A 12,055-nucleotide genomic window follows, 5' to 3' on the forward strand; every position below is an offset into this window, starting at 1 on the left:
AAAAGCAAAAGACGATCAAAAGCAATTACATCCAGCCATCCTGATAAGTTTATTAAAAACCTCGCAGACTAAATTTTCATACAAATGAGTCTGCATGGCTCATTTTCACTCTCTAATGCCGCTTTAAGCAAACCAAAAGAAATCTTTGAAAATGTATGTTTTGATAATTAGTTATTGCACTTGATACAACCATTTGTCTCCTGAAGCAGATCAGCATAATCACTAAACCAAATAAACTGCGCTAAAAATGTGCTCGATAAAGTTAAACATTTCTGGGAAAATTGTGAAATGGTTTTAAAGGTTGGAAAAAGACCGGGATAAGATGAGAATTGAGCATTCATTCTTTTAAAATGTCCCAGATGGTCTCCCATTTCTCACCAAATTCCTCTTTCAACTGAGGTGTGAGGGCGAGAATCTGCCTTTAAACCAGATTGCTCATTGCAGGCTCTAATGACGGTTGTCTATGTCGGAATCACATTTTTATACTTCCAGAGTGGATGTGTTGTGTGTTTCCTAGGCATGCTGATGAGCCCTGACATAGGGCGAAACAGTCCAAGACTGAAGGATATTTAAAAAATAACTTTAAACGGTTGTACGAGGCGTGACGTTCCATGTTATAGCTTCGTAAATAAAAACCAAAAAAAGCGTTTTCCGGGAGTTTAAGGCATTTAATTTTCAAAATTTTGACGCTCGGCGCCAACCATGGTGGCGCCCTCGGCTGTGCACTAAAGCGTATGAGCATGACCTTGTTATCTCAACCAGCTTCATACTTTGTCAATTTATGCAAAATTGACAATTGACTATAGCTCGTGTATGGTAATTTTCTCAGTAAATATTAAACTTGTGTAAATTTTTCTCCCAAGACCACTCTTAGAAGTGAACCTTTAATCTGGAAGTTAGTACTACATCGATACTGCCATTTTAGGGAGGTCTTAATTTGAGAACTTTCGTCCTGAATTGAGCAAATGGCACATATGCCATGTTGTTCGTCATTGTCATTTTACAAAAACAGTTGAGATAACTTCCGGTAAAACAGATGCATACAAAGTCTTAAACAGGTCCTAGACAAGAGGCAAAATTCACTTTATCTGAAAATGAAAACTAACCTTGCTATGAAAACTACCATCTGAATTTACTTTGCTTTCATGCTGAGCAAATTACCTGCTTAAAAAATTTAAAGTTCAGCTTTGTAAACAAATGCATTGCCAAGAAAAATATCACTACACCGCCGTAAAGATTACGTAAAAGCTGCCCTGCAGCCAATCATTTCAAGGGAAATCGAAATATTGCTTTGCATGCATAAATTAACTTACGAATAGTTTTATATTTATCAATAAAAAGTTGACTATGCTTATTGTAAGTAATCATCTCAGATTAAACTCCAAAATTACGTTTTCATTTTCAACTATATATGCGTATCATTTAAAACAATATCTGTAAAAGATGTTAACCCCAATAAACTGATATAACACTTTTACGATGTACGACACTAAAAAAACAAAGATTTTCCATGCACTTACTGAAGCACTTAGTCAATGAACACTCGTTTTATTGCATTAGATACCATCAAATTTAATATGTCGTGTAGCCTGTATTTTGTGATGTTTTGTGTCCCATTTAAACATTTTCTGTGATTGTTTCAGTAATTGGATTTGTAGTATTTTATAACTTATTCCAACTTTCCTTCGATATGCATTTAGTTCAGGCAGAAATGCTAGTTATTCTTAAAGGGTTGCTCTTCTTAAATATCTGAACGCCCATAAAAACTATCTTTAACAATTACGTAATCGAACTGCTTTTTCCAAAAAGAGGACTTTAAAATTCTTAAACATACAAAATGATTTAAAATTCTGTATCTGAAAGACATTTGCTGATTTCTGTTATACTAACAAATGGAGAGCTAAAACTTATTAGAATCTGATAATCATTGACTTAAGTTGTTGAATATGAATAAAAAAGGCATTGGCATCGCTTTAAATTTCTTTGATAAACTACAGAAAAATTGCAAAAACATCAAACTTCAAAATTAAGAAAATACTGAAGGTTTCAAAAATTTTGTAATGCCAAACATGAAAAGCATAGACCTCTAGCATCTCCGCTTTGTATATATAGAAGTAATTCAACAACAGCACTTTTATCATTTAAAAGTTTTAGAAATTCTCAGATCAAAATTTATGCCAATTTAACACAATTTATGAATTGTTCGAGCCTTTCATGAGAGTATGAAAATGCATATTTTTAGCCTCATGTCATTGGCATCAAAGTGGAATTTACTTTTCTTGCGTTTTATCGTCCTGATTCGTGCTAGTTCATTGCCCTGTATTTCAAGTTGGAATCTATTCGTGATTCACGAAAATCTCTACGTTAATTTCATTCTGAGCGTTCCGTGGAGAAGAGAACACAAACTGCTCACTTGATTTCTCCAATCAATGGGCACGGATACATAAAGCTGCACAGACTGGCAGAGTATTTTAAAACCATGCAAGGACCAGTTAAAATGTAAAAAGCACAAATCGTTAGGTGCATTTAATGAAGCTCTGAAAAAAAATCAATTGGTTGTATGGATATTCGACCTTCTGTACAGTTTTCACGAATTTTTATAGAAAGTCATATGCAAATGGAGACCTAAAGACAATTGAGGTGATAATTGATAGTGTATTTTATTGGACCGTCTAATGTCGCAGCAATAGTTTTCATCACGAAAATGGCATTTACGAAGCAATTGCAGCTTCTAATGGACGCTGGAACTTATACTGTTCAGGCTTACTTGAATACAGTCTTTGTGATGAGCTCATGGACCCACCAAGCAGCTAGTTTATATTAGGTGCTTGGCAACTTTAAAGCTTTTGTGCAAAAACAAGGAGGCCGCAGTTACCACTTAAACATGTTTCTCGTTTGTTACCAAATTGTCTGTTGATGATATATATGATGGGGATGAATTATACTTTCATATTATAGGCGGAAACAAGTATTAATCCTTTGTAAAAATTGATTTCAATGTAAACTAATTAATTGAGACATACATATATAAGAATATTGATGACCCCCAACAGCAATCAAGATTATCTCAAAAAGCAACATCGAAAGAGATATTAAAAATACCATCGTTGAAATTGTTACAGACGGTAATGAAAAACAATCTAACGAAAGAATAACTGTAAAACTATTTTATTAAAATAATACTTTTCCCTTAGTTATTAACTTTTAATTTTCAAATAGTTAGTGATGACTGTGTAAGCACCATAAAACATATTTAAATAATCAATTAAATATTTAAGGCTTCAAGTGTACAGCTGATAATTATTTCCCTACACCAAGCATAAAATACAATTAAAAAGGGCTTTGATGAGTGAAACATTCAGTTAATAAACAGGTGCTGAAATACATCTTAATTCTGGAGGCAGATCAACTCACAAATTAACGTGTCACCGAGTTAAGCCCAAGGTACAAGCCGCCATTATATGTAAGGAAATGTTCAAAATCAATTTTAAAAGTGATATCTGTGCTTTGAATGTGAGAAAAAGATCTAAGTCACAAACTCTTTCAACAAAATCTGTGGAAGGATCAAGAGCATTCTTTTCATCATGAGGTAAAAAAATATATCTTAAGAGGAGAAAAAGTGTAGCTATATGAATAACTTTAATAAGAAAATTTCTCATTGGTACTTGCCTTTAAAACCTAACAATTTTAAAGCGAACACTTTGTAAATGTGTTCTTCATTATTTTCTTCAACTAAAAGCTTTACTGGAATATGAAAAGAATCATGTTATATTGAATTTAATGTGAGTGTAGGCGAAGGAAATATGTACACCCTTAGACAACAATGTATAATTTCTGGACTTATAATTGTTTCCTCAAAAATCGCATACAGATATTGTCTAAATACTTCTGTTGACTATTGAATGAGAGGGAGTTCCATAAACATTGATCACAATCATTTTCAGAAGAAGTATAGCACGCGTTCTCGTGTTTCATTGAATTGTTGGTTGACATGAATAAGATCCTTCGTTATCAAATAAATGTTAGATCATTTATTTAGCATAAAATACTAATGCAAAATTTTAAAGAAGAAAAATTAAAATACGTAACTTCTTTTCTTTGTTATAAAAAGTACTTGCATAATAAAATTTGGAAAAATTTTGAGACAAAGTGATCAATAGGGTCTTTCAGGGGTTTCCATCTTGTTAGAAAAATCAACATAATGAGAAGTTACATGTTTCTAAACGTAGATCGTCCAGGTTAGTATAGTCCTGAGAAGGACTGTTTTTGTTGTTGTTGACTGACGTTTCGACAACCTTAGTGGTATTCATCTTCAGACGTTGTCTATAGTCAGTACTATAAGAATGCATTTTGCCGAGTCCTAGTCAATGTTGTGCTTTGTGATTCGGTGATGTTCGGAGTTGTGATTAATTTTGTTTGTTTCGTTGTAGCTCCTGGGTTGAGTAAGTGTTATGTTAAGTTCCTGCCAGTTTCCCCATATAGGAGGCGTTGCAGTCGGATCAGTTTAATTTGTAAACTACACCTTGTCATTCATTGCGTTCTTCTTTGTCCTTTATATTTCTTAGTAACTTGTCGCAACGTTGTGATTGGTTTATGTGTGACAAGTATGTTGCATGGTCGTAAGATATGCGAGAGTATCAGACGTAACTTTGATGTGCAGTATCGTTGCTGTTGTCACTGAGTTGTTCGTTTCGTTGGGTCTGGTTTGTAAGTGTTGCGTTTGACAAAGTCAGAGCTATAGTTGTTTTTGTTAAAACACGTTTGAGATAGTTGTTTCAAGTAAATGGTTTGAACCCGGGAGCATGTTTGTAAATGGATCGTCTAAATGTAGATAGTTGCATCGCGAAAATCACTATTGGATTTGTGCACGTCTTCTTAATAATCTGATTGTGAGGCTTTTGTGATGTAGGGTTGTAAGATGATTGTCTGGTAGTCAGTAAGTGTGCTGGTTTGCGATAAACTGTTGTTCTTAGTTTTCGGATGTCCTCTTTTACCAAACAGTCGAGAAAAGGAAGAGTTACGTTTTCTTCAACATCTTTGGTAGATTGTATGTGGCTGTTCTGTTAGTTGATGTGAGTGGAAAAGTCATCAATCTGGCCTGCATATAGTGCTGTGATTGGGTCATCTACGTAGCTGAACCAAAAGGTAGGCATGTAGGTAAGTCGTGAGCGCCAGCTACTCTATAGATTGCATTACAATTAGCAACTACACAGAAATGTGGGTGAGCCCATTCTGTTGAGCCCATTTCATTCTTGTTGAGCCCATTTCTGTGAGCCCATTTCATCTTTGATGAATCTAAAGATGAGTTTCTGAAGTCTAAGTCATTTTCAGATGGTTTCCATGTTGTCAGTTGAGTGAACGTTACCATTGGCCTGTCCACTGATTTAATTCATATAGAACAAGTTCTTATTAGAACTGTTGAAACCACAGGTGCCTGACCGGCGGAAGTGGAATGACGAACGGCAACGTGTCGTGGGTATTGTCATCGAAGACAGCCCAGCTTAGCCTAGCTATGCAAGACCCTTATTGGCATCATGTGTGAACACAGGAACAAAACAAAGATATGTCCCAAAGTCGACAGAAAAGAGATGGATTGATACCATGCTCATACTTAAAACGCTTGCATCAGAAGGAAAGAATCATTTATTCAAGAATCAGTTCTCAAGAATATAATGACAAGTGTAAACGCAGATGATCCCGTTGATGTTGATGAAAATCGAAGTAAAGGAGAAAACATATTGTCAAAGATTATTGTTACAAAAAGTATGACTACATACTTTACACGTAAAAGATCAGCCATTACCTTTGCTGCAGCTCATCAGTAAAGATAAACGAGTAAAGTACAATGTCGTCCACAGCTTCTATTTCAGAGGTTAGTCTTTGCATGTATACCGTTGATGAAGAAGAAGTATTTTAATACGAGTTTGTAGTTATCCAGCAGCCTTGTTCGATTCCCCGCTAACGTTGCGACAGCCTCAGAAGTCTAATCTTGCATTACTTGTGGGAAATGCTGTCAACTGATGCTAAGGCCGGCCTGGTCGGCGAAACCAAATTCGTCATTGATGGAGGAGCTCTTCATCGCGTACCATGGCCAAAGAAGCAACTCAAGAATTGTGCAGTATACCACCACTATGTAAACAGAAATATGGGGCAGGAAGTTGTATTGTTTTACGGTTATAATAACCCATCTACTTAGAACATGGCGCAACAACGAAGATCATCCGGTAAGGTTAGCAACAGTGCATTGGAAGCTGACATGAAGATAACAATGAAAAGAGATGTATTCCTTTGCTAATATACACAATAAGAAACGACTTATAACTACTCTTCGAAATTATCTGATTTGGATTGCTGTAACTACACCTGCCGATGGCGACGCTGATCTCTCTCATAGCAAAGTCAGCTGTTCAAGTGCCATGAAATTCCTACCGTTCTTGTTGAGATGATACAGATCTTCTTGTTTTAATGTGCCGTGTGGATGAGGGATGTGGTCTTTATTTTCGTCCAGAACCGAAGAAAACAACTAAACGTAGAACGGAAAGGTATGAACAGTGGGAGATCTTCAGAGCTGGGTGAATCTCTGTGTAAAAATATTTTGTTTTTCACATGCTATTGCTGGTTGTGACGACATCCGGCCCTTTGGCCTTGGAAAATCAGCACCTCTTGAAATTCACAGATTCAAGCTATTTCCGTGAACAAGCATCAGCATTTGAAGTTTCAAACGCCAGCATGAATACGGAATCCAGAGTGTTGAAAATGCCTTGGTCTGCATGTATGGAGGAAAAAAAGGGAGACCCACAGTTTGCGCCACAGGAAGTACTACGAGAATGTGTGCACTAAAGGCCGAATGGTAGAGCCCCAAAGTCTTCCCAACATCTAGTGCAGCCAAGTATCATTCATTGAGAGTCTTCCTGTTAAGCAATGGCAGAGTCAAGACGAAGGATTGTTGATTGATGACGGTGGGAAATGTGCAAGGTGTTATGTACCTAGAACAACTGATCTTTTAGCAGCTCCTGAAAACTTACTTCATTAAGGATACGATACAACTGTAATTACAAATTATCTAACCTGACACCACTCACCCACAAAATGGCATGTGGTCAATGTAGAGGTACCACAGTAACGCAATAGCAGGCGACAAGGAAAGGATGATTAACAAAAGTATGAAATGACAGAAATGTCTCTTTGTACATCAAAGTATTGATCATCGTTCCATATGTAAATGAAAGTGACAGTCTGTAGGCTACTATGTGTAAATATAAAGGATTCTTTTTGTTCGTTAAAGCACTTTAACATGATTTTAATAGCCATGGATTAAGGCAATCAGCCATGATAATCAAGCATAATGCAGTAAGTTATCTTGTAATTTTGTTTATAGTCTTGTTTTCATGTCATAATTTTGCCAGAAAACATTATTTTACAAAGTTAATGGCCTCAGATCATGTAAATTTTAATATGTTGTTCTGTACATGAAATGAAAGATATTTCGGAAGAGTAGGGTTTTGTGGGAATCTTAGTCTGGCTGGTTCAAATCCATGTAAAACCGCAAAAATTGAACTATTAAATGCTTAAATATATATACAAGATGAAGAAGTCATGCATTAATCTAAGGTGTATGCAGTTAAGCAAATTATATAGGAGGTTTTGATCGATGGGCGACAAGAGGAAACTATTTCGCTGGTGTTTATTGTGGGATGATTTGATTGTTGGTAGAGGAATGAAGAACTTTTCTTGAGGCAAAGTCTGCATCTTTAATAGTGCGCTGTTGTATGGTTTGCTGTGCGTGATGATGTTCCCGTGAGGTGTCGTTGTCAATGTTGTTGTCCTTATGTTACCGTGCCTTTACTGAGTTCGGTCGAGTTTCTGTAGTTTTTTGTGGCGGAAAGAGGTAGTGTGGGTCTCTGTGTCGGTTTCTCGGCAATGGGTGTTTTGTTTCTGTCCCCAGTGTACAATGTTTTAGTTTGTGTATTTTGTCCTTGATGGTGCTATTAGTACTGTCTGGTTCTCTGCATTATGTGTTTGTTATGGTTACTGATAATATGTTCCATTAAGTGTCATGAAGCTGTAACTTAATTGCCGAATTGTGTTGCGGGTTAAACAGTTTTCTAAGTTTATGGTCTTATAGGAAAGTGCTTGTCGATTAGTGAAAAAGAGTTTATAGCTAATGTTTTGCTGACGTTCTTGTTGCATGGTGGGTTTGTACCAGAGTATGCTATTTCTAAGTCTGTTTTCTGTTTGATAGTAGCGTTCAGGTTCACATTTCAGTGTGTAGTGATATCCATTTTAATGAAGCGTTTTTTTTTGTATGGAGTGTTCGCTTTGGTCGAATGATGTTTTGTCGGATGATAAGGATGAAAGGCGTTTGTTAATGGTAATGATATGTTCTTTGGGTAATACGGTTGTCGAAATGTAAAGTTAAGGTTTCTTTCCAGGGTTGTTGGTCGTGTATGAGGAAATTTAAATCTTAGGCGTATTGAGGAATGATCTTCAGGCAAACTGACAGATTATATATTATTTGCTGACTATATACATCGAGGTGTTAAGTTACATGACGGCATGCACTAAACATATCGGAACGTTTATTTAAAATGTTCTTTTACGTCCTTTCAGGATAAGTAGCCTTTCTCTTCAAGGGAAAGACGGCAGGTTCTTTGGTTTTGTTTGGAGGTGGAAGTTGTTTGATGAAGTCCCATTTAATGTTGTAGTTACGTTTGTTTTCTTTCAGTGTCCACGTATTTAGAAAGTATTGTCTCGTTGCGGTATTTAATGTTCGTAATTGATTTAATGTGGTTTCGATATCGTGTCTTAAGCGCATGCATGCAGCACCTATATAAGTTTTGTTTCGTTGTTGTCAGTCGTTTCACGTCGGCTTTGTAAATCACGTTGGGTTTCAGGCAATTGCCATTTGTCGGGCATAGATGTTTCTGTCTGCAGTTACATTTCTTTGGTGGGTTGTTCTTGTTCTGGTTTGTCTGCTTAAGTCTTTTAAAATAGTCTTGTTGTGTCTGGTTATGAAAGTTTTCATGTTTTCGCCGCAGCCAGCTTTACGCGTATTGTGTGTCAGGTTGAATATCCTTGGAGTATATTTGGTGGGAAATGTTTGTCGATAAGTTGTAGGAAGTCATGGGCGATGTGTGTTTTACGTTTTGCTGTATAGTAGGTTAAACCAAGTGACGTTACGTTTTGTTGTACGTAGTGTTTACATTGATGTTTGATGGATTAAAGGTGAGTTGGGTGGTGAAGTTGCTTGTTTAAGAGCTTAGTTGTAAATTGGTGCGGTTTTCGAAGGTATTTGCCAGACGAGAGTGTATTAATCTGGTTGTTGATTGGATGTGGGTAGTTGGCGTAATACTGATGGTGGGTGGTTGGACGATCTGTGAATGTAGAGGTCTTCGTTGGGTTTTCATATTGGTGGATGTCGTTGCTAAAGTCAAATGTTACGTCAAGGAAGTTTGTGCGTTGATGGTTTGCATCGCTTGATTTTTAGTCCAACCTCATCAAATAAGTGTGAGAAGGTTTTTCTTCTTTCGCAGAGTCTTCCAGATTTGTATTTATGACTGAAAGGCCATCCTCACAGTATAAGCTGACGTTGTTCCCGTACCGGTGCTGTTGTTGGTCGAGTAAAAATAGCCTTACAAGTTTGCAAACTTCCGCTCCATCATAGCTGCCCATGGTTAAATGAAACGTGTTGGTAGCGTTGCGTTTGGTCCATGTTTTGTTTTGGTGGAAAAGAAATGATATTCTTGCGTTTTTAATAATGGTGTTGTTTTTTTCTGTGATTATTGTGTATTGTTTTGCCCACGCTAGGCATTTGTCCAATAGGTGTTCGGTGATCAAAGGGTAAAAGTCTACTATGTCAAATGATATGAATGATTTTTTTGATTTTTGGTAATGGATTTAAACCAAGTGATAGCATCTGTTGTGTTGCGCCATTGGTTTAGTTCTAGTCCGTTCTGTATTACGTTGTTGATGTTGTCTAGGATGAATTTGCTGACTTTTCCGAGGTGGCTTTTGCGGGGTTGATGATCTTGCAAAACGTAAAACAAAAAATCGCTCATGACTTCTACAACTTATCGACAAACATTTCCCACCAAATAGTATAATCTAAGATATTCAACCGACACACAATACGCGTAAGCTATAGCCTGAAGGAAACATGAAAACTTCATAACCGTACACAACAAGACTATTTTAAACAGACTTAACCCAGAAACAACCAGAACAAGATCAACCCCCAAAGAAATGTAACTGCAGACAGAAACGCCTATGCCCGACAAATGGCAATTGCCTGAAACCCAACGTGATTTTAAAAGCCGACGTGATCAACGACTGACAACAACGAAACAAAAACTTATATATGTGTTACTGCATGCGCTTTTAAAACACGATATCGAAACCACACTAAATCAATTACGAACATTAAGTGCCGCAACGAGAGAGAACTTTCTAAATACATGGACACTGGAAGAAAACAAACGTAACTACAACATTAAATGGGACTTCATCAAACAACTCCACCTCCAAACAAAACCAAAAACCTGCCATCTTTGCCTTGAAGAAAAACTACTTATCCTGAAAGGACGTAAAAAGAACATTTTAAATAAACGTTCCGATATTTGTAGTGCATGCCGTCATGTAACTTAATACCTTTTAAACGATGTATATAGTCAGCAAATAATAAATAATACAGTTTGGTCGTGAATCTCTTGCTTCTGTAGCATCTCTTCCTTTACTTTTTGACTGGTCGACGAAGCCGAGGAGCCCAATACCTTTCTAGGACCTTTGCAATCGTAAGTATAACTCCCCCATGGAGTGTTTCCAAGTGTGCATCTTCCACTAACTTCACGGTGAATAGAGCGTTATCAGGCAAGTAAATAGGAAACTTTCCTTGTATCCGACCGTGACATCTTAAAATCTCGCTTCATGTCGGGTTGTACATTTAACTGAATCAGATCCGTTTGAGACTTTGGTTTTCTGCGACCCGGCTTGTACCATTTTATCCATGACATGTGTTGCTCTTCCACTTCTTCAGATGTCAGTGGCCCGTGCTTTCTATTATCTCTGTTTTGTCGAGCATTATCAATAAATCGTTTCACCCATTCTAATGCGAAATGCCTTCCGCAATGATTGTTTTAAGAATATCACTGAATATTGCTGAGTCTGACCGCTGGATAGCCGTGGCAAAGCTACTTCGTCGCCTTTGCTTCATTTTGGGAGTCAGTCGACGGTTTGTCTATAAGATCTGGTGGCCAAAGACTACGCTCTGATAGCCAGGCAGGACCGTTCATCCACATCTCGGTCAGTTTGCCACCTCTGCTTCCGAGGTCAGCCGAATTCTCGGTTGTTGGTACATGATGCCACACTATCTCATTAGAAGCTGGATTTTTGCACTCGATGCGACACGAATTGTTTATAACCCTATCCTTTAATCTACCATGCTTGTACTATCTGACCAGCAGTGTTTCTGTGTGCAATGTGTCTCAGCGCATTGCTAGCATTCAAAGTTGAAACAAAGTTTCTTTTGACTAAAATTGCTCTTCTTTACTTGAAAGTACTGATTACTTTACATTCCCTGATTTATGATTTCCTTCAAGTAGACGCACATCCACTTTTCTTTTAGTATGACAGACTTTCTGACCTTCTGGATTTTCATCCAGGTTTGTCTGACTCTTTCTCACAGACTGATTTCGCCTGGTCCACTATCTGACTGTTTCAGTAAGCTTGGAAGTCCCAACTTTCCCATTCTGGAAAGTCCATTTCTAAGAGGGTCCCCACGTATGGCTGGGAGTTTGTCTAGAGTCAGAAACATTTTGGACATCTTTCAGTTTACCTGCGTTTTGAAAGCTTGGACACAATGATTTAACTTTCACTAAATTCGGCAATCTTTCTCGCGTTTGCTCCGGAGATATGAGGCAAGTCCATGATCTCTTTATGTAAGCTTTATAATTCCCGAATTCTTCACATACTGATCTTTAAAATTTACTTTGCTCTATTGTATCCTTCGGTGGTAAACGGAATGATTCTAGTCGTCGCTTAACTTTGGGCTCCAAGGAAA

This window comes from Xenia sp. Carnegie-2017, unplaced genomic scaffold, assembly GCF_021976095.1.
Source record: "Xenia sp. Carnegie-2017 unplaced genomic scaffold, XeniaSp_v1 HiC_scaffold_6, whole genome shotgun sequence".
Taxonomy (NCBI): domain Eukaryota; kingdom Metazoa; phylum Cnidaria; class Anthozoa; order Malacalcyonacea; family Xeniidae; genus Xenia; species Xenia sp. Carnegie-2017.